Consider the following 14,274-nt stretch of genomic DNA (forward strand, 5'->3'; position numbering starts at 1 on the left):
CTGTTACACTAACAGTAGTAAGAATTTGTCCTGTTTATTTTTTTTCCCTTTTCCATACAATCCTACAAAGGATTGGGGTTGAGTTGGATTAGAGGGAGTTGTGTTAGACACAGGAATCCAAGTTCTGAAGTGCTGTGGTTTCAGGATAGGTGCCTGAGGATATCAAACGGCCTTTTCTATATGAAAGTAAGTTTTGCACTCACTGCTGTTCGTTCCATGTACAGAGGATGATATGGTCCCACCCAGTGGAAATATTTCTCTTCTGAAACCAATGTTTGAATGGCCAGAGCATGCTCCAAATATGAAGACGAGATGAGCAATTTGCCAGTTTCTGTTGCATACATGAATAAGAGTTAAGTAAAACATACTTGGCCAGCTACTTCCAGGCCTGCTTAGGCCATTGCCAAAACTGTAGATGGACCTGCAGCATGCCTTCTTAATTACAGCTTTTCCAGAATCCACTGCAACAGCAGCACTATGTAACAATTTCAAAAGTGGCATATAGATGTGTGGTAAGGCACAGAAGAATACAGGTTACGTATTGCATCCTTGCTCAGTGTTGCTAGAATTAAAATAGATCCATGGAACATCAGCAGTACTTGCAAAACCAATATATGTGTCAAGAAAAAAAAAAAGGAAAGAAATCTAAAGAAAACAGTACTTAAAGTTTTTCTCCTACACAGCAAGTATGGCTTTTGCTAAAGAAATGCAAAATGTATAGTCATTAAAAATATGTATATTTGTGCATTTCCAATCACCTACAGCTATTCCTGGAAACATTTGACAGGATCCAAGAAGAAATTACATTCAAGAAATGATGTCTTTTACTGAAATATCTGAAGCTAATGAATAAAAAAAAAAAAAGGCAAAACAGCAATCAAACTCAACTCCCCCTCCCATTCCCCAATTTAAGAATAAAATAATTATTTCAGTTAAATTCTCAAAACTAACTTCATGAATTAATATGCAGGCATACAATTGACTGTCTTAAGACACATTTGATTGTGGAAAGTGTTTTTTTCACATTAGATGGTCAGTTCTTATACCCAAGCTATCAGTTAACTTTTAACTCTTGTTTAAAAGAGCATTTTAGTTCTTCAGAGTGTTGATAGATACTTTTTATCATCCATAACATAGCTTCTTCAGAAATACAGTTTTCTCATACAGTCAAGCCATATTATTCGTAAAAGGAACAAAACAAGACTCTTTACGATTCAACGTATATCTTAAATGCAAACACAACAAGCTGGTAGATAGTACAAGTAAAGAGGCATGCAAAGAAGAGTGGGTGCTTGGTTGCCCATGAGAGAGCCATTGCCTGTTTTTGAAGAATTGCTTGCAAGCATAATTTTCTTCTATCCTGTCAGATCTGCTTTTTGGAGCAGAAGATATTTTTCAATAAAAGCGTTTGTTCTACTTTAAGATATTCAAGGAAAGATGACAATGTTAATACTATCCCTGTTAATTTTTTTCGTCTCGTAAGAATCTTGGGGGATGGATGAAAAATTTTAATTATATTATAGAAGTTAAAGCCTTTTTTGGCATTTTGTAAACAAATGATAATCTGCTAGTGACTGTCTTTTCAGTAATGTGTTGCTTTCAATTCTGAATTCTATTATTTTACATCTACAGCAACTGAAAGTGTATTTTTTATAAACAGCGAACTTCACCTCATAAAAATTCATTACATAAGGGCATAAACAAGTACTTTTCCTTCCAGTCATTGGCAGTAAGTGATTCATCAGTTTGCCCCAGAAAACCAATTTCATTGCAGATGTTCTGTAATTTCCAGACTCCCTGAATTGTAGAATCATATCATCCAATCCCAATGCAAGGAATGCAGGATTTTTTTCAAAGGCGGAGTGGGGGGAGGCTGTGCTTAGTCTTTTTAATAGGATTGAATATCATTTGCTGTCTCATCAGTTTCGTGAAATAACCATAAAGTAATCATTTTGCCATTCTTTCCTTTCCTGTACAGGCTATCGACTTACTTACAATGCTGATTCCATAGCAAGTGCATAAGTGAATAACTTGTGGAAGAGAAAAATACTCCTCTGAGGTTAAACAAAATGTAACAGTTTTACATAGTTGTCTCTTTTCTTTTTTGTTTCCTCCCCCTATCCATTTTTCATAATCCTATAATTGGGAAATTTGTAATATATAAATTAATATTTAAAATATTTCAAAATATAGAAAATCAGCTACTAATATTCATTGTCTAACAGGCTTGTTTCTTTACTGGAGTTTAGTTTCATAGACCAATAAATAACTGCTAATGTAATTCTGTTTTATCCCTGTGAGCTAGAAAGAGATGGTGGACCTAAAAGCTACTTTTTGCAAATATATGTGATTTCCTGTAATTCTATTCTGTGCAGCATATAGAATTCACCCTACTGTATTTCAATTGCATTAAATTTTGCAGACACTAGATTCAGTTCTGATAGCTGGAAGAGAGGAAGCAGACAAAGGCAACAATATATTCCAATGAAAATGAAAAAAAAGGAGTGTGAAAGTTTGAAACAGAGAAACGGGAACAGTAACAGGCAGGCAAAGAGCAAGAAGCAGAAAGAAAATTTCATTTTACAGTAAGGAGAATGAATTTCATCAATAACTCCAAAGCAGAATTGAACTCAGCCCTTAGAGAAGTAGTAGTTAGTAGCAGAATATCGGATGAGGTCAGCAAGCATATGATGGCCTACACAGTTCTGGTTTTTTATACATAGATGTATGCACACACAGACACACACATATGTATATATATATACACATACATATATATAGGCCAGCATTCAAAGTCACTTGACTGAGCTACAAAGCAATGTCAGGACTAAACCTAGTCTCAGTCAGAGCCAGAACATAATCATTTTGTTTTGTGACATTAAGACATTAGTGCGACTGTTATTAGAACATTGAATGTTTCTCTACCGCTATCCTGGTATGCTTTTCATATTTCATACCCTTTGGCTTTATATAGAACAAGGTGCATGCCAAAGGCAGTTAGTCTCCACTAGTGAAATTTGTTACTTTGAACGTGATGCTGCAAAATTATGTATCTCTTCACAGCTGTGTTTTTTCCCTATTTGTTTTTTTTTCTATAGCTACTGTTCTTAACATAGAATGATAAAATAATATTTCTCTAAAATTATGTGAACAATATGCACTAAACAAGTTACAGAAAGAGACCTAATCTTGCATCTGGTTCTTTTGAACAAATATAGATTATTAGAGTACTCTAAAATTCTAAAAATATGCCATATATCTAAAAAATGATGAAATTAAATAATATCTGGTGTGATTTTAAGGTTATCCTATAAAGTTGAGGTTTCCCTGATAACGTATTGATATATTTGACTGAAACCACAAAAATAGTCCTACTTTTTTTTTCCCCCTAAAAGCATTGATGACAGCCCTAAAGGAGAAACTTAATTCTTAAAAGACTTAGAAAATAACAAAATCCTGATCCTATTGAAAGAGTTCTTTTGACATGGCCAGATTCAGGATTTCATCATATCCAACAGCTGCATTATGTCTATACTAGTAAACTAAATCTGTCAGGACCTGTTTTTTGTTACTCTGGCTAGCCTGGATGGCCCCATCTATGTTAGTAAACTTTCCATCCCTCAGAATAGAAAGACCTTGTCCCCAGTGTAATTTAGTTGAATGCTTTAGCTGAATGCTCTGTTGAATATATCCACATGTACACATAGAAACAACCACAGAATCCTTGTTTCTCAGCTAAATCATTTCTGATATATTTGATACGGTATGCATTTCTGATATATTTTAAATATATATACAGAATTTGTAGCATAACTGTAATTTCAACAATAGATACAAATGGAAAAAAGAGAATGCATGCTTCCTTCTTATATTGACCTCTAGTAAAGGAGGTGGCATATGACACAGGTTTTCTGAAAATGCTGAGTTCCAATATGTACTTAATTGTGTGTTAGTTATTCTTTAACTCTTCAGTAGAAGTTAAGACACAATAACAATAGCATCAGCTCAACTTTGTCATCACTGATTCTGCAGAAGCAGCACTGATTCTGCAGAGCAGAAAGTGCTCTCTGATTCTTTATTGCTTCTCCAGTTCACTTTTTTCCAGTGCAATATCCTGTATGGTTTTCCTGTTGTGATTACTAGAATAAGCAAAAGAGCTCAAACTTGTTCATCTTTCATGTTGTTCATGCTTCCAAGATAAAATCCGTATGATTTGCTAGAAACAGTGCTGGAGAAATCATCTAGGTCTCATTCCTAATCTACCTGAAAAACCTGGATTCAGAGACTGGAGCATTTCCTAGACTGGGTTTAAGCATGAGCTTCTCCTAAGCTCACTGTTTCCAGACAGATTTCTGGCTCCAAACCACACAAGACCAAGACATTCACTATGTGTTAACAAGGAAAAGCTGAATGAGACATATCTACTAGAGGACAGCTTACTCAAGCTACCTGTATTTGTCCTTTGGGTGTCCTTCCCAAATCTAAATTCAAGAACAGGCCTAGCTCGTTGACAAATTGATAGCTTAGGAATACGTAGAGAGGGTAAAGATTCTGTTGGTGTTAGGGCTGCTTTCCATGTGTATCCATCAAGAGAGAGCTATGGAGCAAGTCCCTGTGAAAGCAAAGAGAACTGCTGAGTCCTAAATTCAGGTGTGCTGAAGGATGAGAAATTGCACAGTGATAGTTAATGAAGAACAGATTTCTTTATATATGTAAATAAACATATATAAGCTGGGTAGTTTATTAACGATTCTTTTTAGAATCTACTGACATATAATCATAAACTTTCCTGTTCTTTCCTGTGGTCCCCCAGGGAACCAGAGACTGTAAGATCAGTAGAAGAGCTTACACAGTTTTGTAAGAATGAACTGGGACAAGACATAAAAATATAGTCCAGGAGAAAGAAAGTGTAGACAAATAGAGAGAAATAAAAAGAAGAGGAGGCAATTTCAGAGAGAAGCTTATGGACTTGAAAAAAGAGAAAGCAACTTGGCAATTGAGGAAAAGAGAATTTTCTTCATATGGCCTCATGGAGTTGAGGAGAGTAGCACATAAAATGAAAGAAGTTGATTGTTACTGATTTATTGAAAAATCCTATTGAATTAAGTTTTTCCTTTAAAATCCCTTGCTGGAGCTTTCTGGCTGAAAAACAATCAGTCTGATAACTGCAGGCTCCAACTGAACATGTGGAAAAGGATTTTTCTTTTTCTGTGATATAGCTTACACTGACATGTAGAATGAAAGCTTAATACTATACTTTATCATTAGTCCAATGAAATTACAGATATCAACCCCTTTAATAAATTAAAGTTATACCACATGGAGAAAAGGATTAACCACATAGAGAATTAAGGCTATCTTCATTCTTTTCTGGTCTTAGACCCATTGATATGAAAAGGGCCAGTTTGAGAAAGTTGCTAGGAGACCATAATCACAAGTGTCGGAATAATACATTTTTTATTTAAAGTAGGAAATGTTGATTAATGAACATACTTAACAGATAATGAGTAAAGGTATTGAAAGCACCTATGTTCTATCAAATTTCAGGTGAAACATTTAATTTATATGTTGAAAAGCCAATGTGAATTGAAAATCTTCAAGGTAAAGCCAACCAACACATGCAGTTAAAACTAAGGGACACAGTGATTTATAGGTACTTGATTAGAAGCCCATAGATGCAGCAGTGAAAAGTGAGAGGAAATTGTAAGTCTGAAAACAAAGAACAACTAGGAAATGATTCAGATACTGGAGGTTTATGTAAGCATGTTGCTGAAACTAAGCTTAGATGAGGCATTTTTCTTTGTAGGTGGTGAATGGGTTTAAAAGTGAGATAATGGAGAAGACACTACATATAAGCACATTCCGGTTACATACTGAAGAATAAATTCAGATGGTGGTAAAGATACTTTAGCCTAAATAAAAACTTAACTTATGAAACCCTGAACAGAAAGGTCTTAAAAAGTTTTCTTAAACTATATCCTCCACCAGCGTCTACTGTTACAGGCTGTTGATTTAAATTGTGCCATGACAATTTAATCAGATATCCTACCCTGAAAACACTAGCATAATATTTTGCATATGAAGATTTATGAGCCTTTGGTTCTAGGAACCAAGAGTCCAAGAATGTTATGTGGTTATGAAATGAAACCACTAGAGGTTTGCCCTCCTTTCTCATATTTAGATGTAAGAGGTGATGTATAAAGCACTGTAGTGACCACCTCAGATTTATGTGCATAGCATGCATTGTGTGCTTATTGATTCATGTCAGTGTCTTGACAAGCGAACAAGTCAACAAGACTACCCATCCAAACCAAGCAAAAATAACTTTAAAACTAGTAACAAATTGCCTCTTACAAGCTAAAACACCCCCGAACAAGACATGAAATGAGATACCCCTACAATGTCTGGCTGCTGAGAACTCCTCCTACTGGTAACAACAAAAGCTTATTGTAGATACAAATCTTGCTTAAGTCTTCTAGGGAAAAACAGCTGTACTAACAGAACAGGAATCACAAAACTATCCTGAAATAATACTAGTTTGAACTGAACTGACAATTTTCAGTGTGAAATCATCATCGTAAAAGCAGCAGAATAATATATTTCTACACTGGTTTTGTTTGATAGGTAATAAAGCCAACTATTTCTTTTTATCAAGCCACTTCTTAGTTAATTTTAAATTTTATATTAAATTTTTAATTTTAAATTTAGATATTTTTAAGAAGTGCTATGTGTATATGTTTAATTCTTAGTTCAGCACGTATTATTTCTAATCAGAATTGCATTTGCATGCAATGAACAGATAGCAAAGTGAAAACTGTCATGCCTAAAGCAGTTATAATGCAGAGATAATACATTGTTCGTGATGTTAGCTGAAATGTCAGCTTCTTACACAAAGAGAACATAACTGAAATACTGTTTCACTTAAAAGAAAAATAATTTAATGTTATTTTAATACTTGACTTGAGTTTCAAAAATTTTATAAGAAACAAACTAATAGTTTTTCACTGTCCAGTAAAAATAGTGAAAATAAAAAAAAAATGTTTTAGTAACTTGTAACTGAGAACAGCAGTTAGATTAGTAAGTGGTCACAAACTCAGCAAAAATGCAATATGAGTAATCAGCTAATAATTAGCAAAAATAAACTATTTCTATTTTGTAAAGCAAAAACCAGGTAATACTCTGTGTAAATTAATGCCCTCTTTCTTCCTACACCTCAGATGTATTATTTGTTGAAACGTAGGGCAGAGTTTGCTCTTCTTAGGAGCATTCAGAAAGCAGTTACAAGTTAAATTTCATAGCTACTATATGGAAAAGAAAACAGATTTGTAGCAATTAGTCGTTCCTAGACAACATTTAAGAGAGATCTTTTTTACAGTTTTTTAAGTTGCAGTACACGTAGAAAACACTAAATAGTAATTAAAGTATTAAGACTAACTCTTAAACAGAAATGGTTAGGCTCTAAGAAACATATTCAAGAAAGGACTCAGCATCTAAGTCCAAGAGTGATTCACAGCTCTCACATGAATATGCAGGCACCTCACTTTTTGTACAGGTTCCTTCATTGCTACAGCAAATTTCTTAGACATCTAATATTCTGTTACTGTGTGTACTCAGAAGGACAGCTCTTTTGGGAAAGCTGAGCATACTAGTGCCTACATTGTGCCTAAGGCAATTTAGGATTTGTAAAGTAGGTATCCCTTTACCTTCTGAAAGGCCTCCTTCAGGAGCCATGCTCCAAGATCTCCAGACATAGATTATTAAAAAGACATATTTGGATGCTATAAATCAAGAATAATGTCAACAGAAATATTTTGTTAGTTAGCTGTTCTGATCTCTGTAGAGCTTTTATTCTGTATGCCCCTTCTTGGGGTTCAGCTCTTGAGAGATACTAAGAGATCAGCTTCCATAGATATCAATGGGAACTGAAACAATCAGCAATAAGAAATGATGTTATTCAATGCATCATTGAATGAATCAGCTTCTGGATTTTCTTTTTTTTTTTTTTTTTTTCCTCTTTTATCTTTGGAATCTAAATTATATCTAGTTGAATCATTTCCAAATGTTTTTTTTTTCTGTAAGAAGTTTATCTCAGAGTAAAATTTTATTATATTGTGTTAATTAAAATTAGAAATTCTTGTGTTCAATTCTGAGGAATGACATGAGACACAATACTTCATGCTATCTTTTTTACTAAATGCCAAAATACTTCCCAGTTTTAACTTATCATACAACACTTCACTCATTTTCTGGGCCTAAGTCCAAAAAACCCTTTGACTATGTAGCCCTTAATACATTGTCCAAGAAAACAGTCTTTTACTGTTCTTGAAAAACAAACTCTTCTGGTTTGCATAATATCTGTTATATTAACTTTAAAATGTCAGTTTTGTTATTGATTTGCCTCAGATGGGTACCTCAGTTTCATATTTCATATGTAATATACAGTATATATATATATGCTAGACAATTTATGGTATATTCATACATACACACGTACTTTGGCTTTAAGGTTAAATAGCCAAGGATAAAGATTTGCTGTTATGCTGTTTGTCATCCACACACAGTGAATTTGCTCTGACTCTTTATTTCCACTTGCATCTAAATACCCACAAAGGTATTTGAATTCTTACTGAATGGAAGTAGGACTTGCATTTCCTTCTTTTCAGCTTAGGAGTGAGACAGTGCAATCTGCTAGTCCTCTCCCACCTTCAACCCTCCTGATAGTGTTCAACTTAGTGTTTAATTTTATCATTCAAACAGTACATGAATTTCTTGCATAAGGCTAATATGTGTAAGTTTATATCTGTGAGGCCCAAAAAGAGAATGACACAAGGAGTGGCTGCATGGTTTCCCCAGTGTTGCGGTGTTGTCAGTATGCTGTCTTAAATAGACCATCACAAAAAGAGTAGAAATACACAGTTTACAGACCTATTCCAATGCCGGTATGAACATTTAATTTTAGTACAGCTACTTGTAAGTGCATACATATCTATTAGGGATAGGAGAGAGAAAGAAAATGAAGGAAACAAGATCTGCCAATTCAGGTTACAGTTTATTCTTATTGATAAAATTTCGTCACTGTTTTCCTAGGACTGGTTTCAACTGATGAGCTAGAAACAAAAAGTAAACTTCAAGTAGATTTAGGATCCTCTAATGATAAAAATTTTTGAAAGAATTTATAAATTTGCATATTTATCCATACATTTTGTTGTTCCTTTCACCTATACTGTCACAACAGCAGAACTTTTCGTAGTTCATCTAAAATGTTTTTAATGATAGCTACAATAATTATCTGTTTTTTAGCTCCAGTGTTCCAAATCCTCCTACACAGGTCGGTAATTTGAAAGAAGTTAGCAGAGGGACAGACACATCCAATCTCCATTTTCATGTGGTTGACAATATTCTCGGTAAGGTGAAGTTAACATTCCCCTTGTTTCATGAAACATTTTTATCTGTGCTACTATTTTTCTAGTATAAAGTCCGTTCAAGCTGAACCCGCTCAAACACAGGTATTAGATAAACTTCTAGATACTGCCCTGACGTTCTGTAAAGACCAACTTTACTGAACACTACAAGTGTCACACTACAAGCAGTAAAGACAATAGAAAAGGCTCATACAGCAGCAGCAGCAGAACTATTGAGTTTTACATTAAACTATTTTGTTTGTTCTTACCATTTTCTGCTACCATGTTGTGAATGTTTAATTTATGGTCAAGATCATATGCAGACACATTAGCAAGTTTTCTTTGAATCTTCAAAACTATTTTTGACGCTTCTCTTTCATAAACAGTTTAACCAGTGAAATAGTATCAAGTAAAAAGAGACTTCATAATTTGAGAAAAGGAGAATAAAGTTTCATTGTTTTGGGTATTTATTTCATTCTGCTCCAAAAATGCAACAAATATAAATGTACAGGATCATAGAGATGTCTGCCTCAAAGTCAATCCAAAAAACCCGCAAATGAACAAACTAAAAAACATCCCATCAAAAATAAGAAAAGGAAAATTGCCAATATATACTTTTCTTTCAGGAGAAACCATAAATACAGGCTGTATCTTTTTAACTCTCCTTCTGTGAAACAGTATTTTCTATAAAAGTATTTTACAGCTTTCCTAAAAATTGTATCTATCACAGTAAACAGAAGAGTTTTTGAAAATGTTCTTGCTGCCTTCATCATCCACACCAGCATCCTTCTCACCATCCCACTTTGATTTTCTTCTCTTGGTAACCAATACTGATAGTAAGGGGAAGAGAGTGCCCAAGTTTTCTTCCAAAACAGAGCCAAAACAAGGTGTGAGAAATCAGAGGGATTTTGGGAAGCACTCCTGAATCCCACAACGTAGTTACAAACTATGTTTCTAAATCTACCTTAATGCTTCAGTTGTACAGAGCAGGTTTTCTGAAGCTATCACGTAGCAGACAGGAAAAAATCTCCAGTCTTCTTCCCCTCTGCCTTAAACTGAAACTCAGTAACAGAGCCCAAAAGGACAGGACTGGTTAATTTACAAATCTCCAAGCCTATAAGTGGCATTGATTCATATTCTACTAACATTTAGGAAAGAAAAACAGTGAAACTTAAACATATATTAAATTTCTAAATGAAATTGCCAACTGATAGTGTAGAGGGAGGAACTGTAAGCCGCAATTTGTGTCTACCAGTATTACAGATAAATACTTTACACACACACACACAAAAACGTACTTGAGTGACCATAATCCACTTTTTAACAGAAAATTTATATCCCATAGTTTGTTATATATAATATGTCTTATAAATGGTGTGATTGAGTGACTGTTCCTGTTTGTTCTGTGTTTTGAGGGTTTTTTGTTTTTTTTTCTTCCTCTTCCTCAAGGCTAGTAAAATTTCTTTTTAAAAAATGTATTGAGGATTTTTAAGTTGGACAACTAAAATACTTTCTAAAAGGTAAATATTTCCAAAATGTGTCAAGTTTTCAGGATACTGAAAGGTCTTACACATCTAGAGACCCAAAGCAAGACACATGAAGCCTGTGGTCACTTTTGAAAATCGTCTAATTTTAAGGGGGTTTCCTGTGCTTATTTATAAAAAAGCACAAGCTAAGCCCTTTATGGAACTGCAGCAATCCTGTGAGTTTATGTTATCAGTTATAAAATGTATGCTGTCCCGATTTCATAAGCCCTTAATTACTCATCTCCACCCACAGAAACCATTAACAAGTGATACACAGTATGTATTTCTTAAAATTTAACATTTAACAGCAAAGCAAAGTGTCAAGCTGTTCAGAAACTATGCATATTTTGGTGACTCAGAACAATGCACAGCAGCATAAGGAGATTAATAAAATTAAGATTTCATATTCATTCCCAGTTCCAATTGATCTTATTTAAATGCTGGGCTGTCCTAAGGTTAAAAATAAGCCCCTTTAATTTTACATTTTTAAATTGTAACTTTAATCCTTTGTCTCATTTAAATTTGATAGACTATATTCAAAGCAGATGGGCTATAAATATTCATGAAACTTTTATTTATTTATTTATTTATTTTGTTAAATGCTACCCATTGTAAACCAAAGAGGTCAGCAAAATGCAATTTCATTATAACTTTCCACTAATTATTGAAATGTTTTCTGCTTGACCATTGATAATGTTTTTTAAGCTTCGCCTTAATATTTGAACTGTTTTTCCTCACAGGTAGTACTCTGATAGGAAGTACTTTTAAAGAAGTCTATCAGGTTGGGATTGATACTGTATTTGGTGCAGGACAAAAGACATGATGTTTATATTTAAGAAACGCAGAAAAGTGATCCAGTTATCTGGGTAACAGCAATCTTGCCTCATTAGTGTCCAGATTTTAGAATGAATCTGGATGAAAGTATAATTAAGAATATGGAGAAAATAGAAAGTGAAATAAAATTCTCTACAGAAATAGCAAAGGCAGCTCTTGCCAGAGTAAGGCTGTACCTTTGTCAGATAAAGTAACAGGTTTTCTAGGCAAAGTAAATATTGCAGTTATAATATATCTACATATCAAATTTATTGTAAATTGATTCCAGTTGGTTTGGGGGGATTTTTTTTCTCAAGCTAGAGAAAATAGGCTAGTCCAAGAGTTGTAATATGGGCAGGAAAAGGCCACAGAGGTAATGACAGCAGGTGGTAATGTTAGGTAAAACTGTTGGTATGTTGGCATGAAAAGTAAAATTGTTTATGAAGATACTATATTGGGATGTACTATCAGCACAGAGGAGGTCCAGAGTATTGGATGGAGCAAACTGGAGAATTGAACGTTGGAGTAAAAGAAATATAATCACATAAAACAGTAGGAAGTATGAGGTTTAGGACTAATAGTAAGACTTTGGTGCTCATAGACTGGAAATAATAGAGAAAGAAGAAAAAGCTTGGTACTAACCAGTCATATAAAAGATGTGAACCACCAATGTGATAAGACTATCAAAAGACAAAAGTGATCTGAGGACATGGCAAGCGAGGTATTCACACTAGAGACAGGAAAATAAGAATACTATACAAAACATTGCTGAATTCTCATCCAAATTACTACGTACAGTTCCAGTTATCCATGTACCAGAAAGTTGTGTAAATATTGAAAGAGGTATAAGGAAGCTGATGCTTTTTGCATGCCTTACCTAAGAAAAAGAAGTTAGAATTCATGGTCCGTTAAAAGAGGTTCATCCAGGGAGTGATTCAGAGCACATAAAATTAAACTCCTGCTCCGAACTAACTGGAGGAATCTCTGTCTCTTCATGAACTCCAGAAGTTGTGTAAGGAGATTTTCACTAGACCAAAGCTAGCATTTGTGTATATCCTGGTGGATGATAGCTGATGATGTTACTGAGTAATGGCTTCTCTTTAGCAGCAATCAGATGACTATTTAATGTAAATGGTTAGGAAAATTTAGGAGAACTGAAAATTATGGCTCTCAGTCATGGTTTCAACTATACTTTACTGCCTGGCTACTTGGAAGTAGCCTGTATTAGGAAATATAGGGACCAGAGGCATAGACATAGCCAGAGTTCTTAGAACATATAGTTTGCCAAGGTGTTTAATCAGCATACGCATTAATAGTAAATCTTTGACCTTATTTGACAGAATCATAGAATCACAGAATGGTTGAGGTTGGAAGGGACTCTGGAGATCATCTAGTCCAATACCTCTGCTCAAGCAGGGTCACAGGTGTTCAAGCACATCGCACAGGATCACATCCCTGTGGGTTTTGAATATCTCCGGAGAAGGAGACTCCACCACCTCTCTGGGCAACTTGTTCCAGTGCTCTGTCACCCTCACAGTGAAGAGCTTTTTCCTCATATTCAGGTGGAAATTCGTGTGTTTCAGTTTGTGATGAACTTTGTGGATGAACTGAGCCGATAGAATCAAGGGAAAGGAATTCCTCCCAGAATAAGAAAGGAAGATGAAATAGTTTCCTAATGTAACCCACAAAGTGGAAAACGTGAAGCTGGCATGTAGAGCTACCTAAATTTGGATCAGCCAAGCCAGCCTATTTCCCTGCCTTGTAAAGAACAGAGGATGCATTAACCAGCATTTTGAATTTTATAGTGGTTAATATAAAAATTTTGACTGATTTTCTATGTAATTCATTAGTTAATATTTTATTGACTTGCAAATGTATATTTCTTCATCAGTACTATCATTTTATCTTCCATAAATATTTAGGAAATAATTTATGTTGCAAACTTCATCAGTAGAATTTCAATTTAACACAACAGGGTGTTAGCAGTCCCGACAAATATATTAGATCACTGATTCTGAGTGTTTTATTTTAGAGCATGTTTTTGTGAGGAGATACATATATGTGTATATAGATATATACACACACAGGTATGTATGTATATATCAGTATATATATAACAGAAGCAAAAAATCTTTGGGATGAAACTTCTTATACTCTGGAGTTTTTTCTCCATGAATCCGTGAGAGATTTACTTAGATAGCTCCTATTAACACAGGTGGGAGTTGCAAGCCAATCTTGTATGCATTATTTGAATACCTCAAAGCTTTGCTCAAAGCAAATTTTGATGATTGCTAGGCAACTCCTGGGAACGGGGATTTATAATGGCAACGACCAAAAACGACCCTAATCTATAGTTTAACAATGGGAATAAGAGCACTGTTATGTGTTTTCAGTTATTATGCTGCTCAACTTGAACTCCAAATTGTTTCCTTCTTGAAGAAATATTTGAAGTAGTGTTATAGAAATAACTATTATAATAGTCTAAAGTTTCTAGCATATCTTAATACTATCTCAGATTTCAACCTTTCTTCCCT

This window comes from Rhea pennata, chromosome 2, assembly GCF_028389875.1.
Source record: "Rhea pennata isolate bPtePen1 chromosome 2, bPtePen1.pri, whole genome shotgun sequence".
Classification (NCBI taxonomy): Eukaryota; Metazoa; Chordata; class Aves; order Rheiformes; family Rheidae; genus Rhea; species Rhea pennata.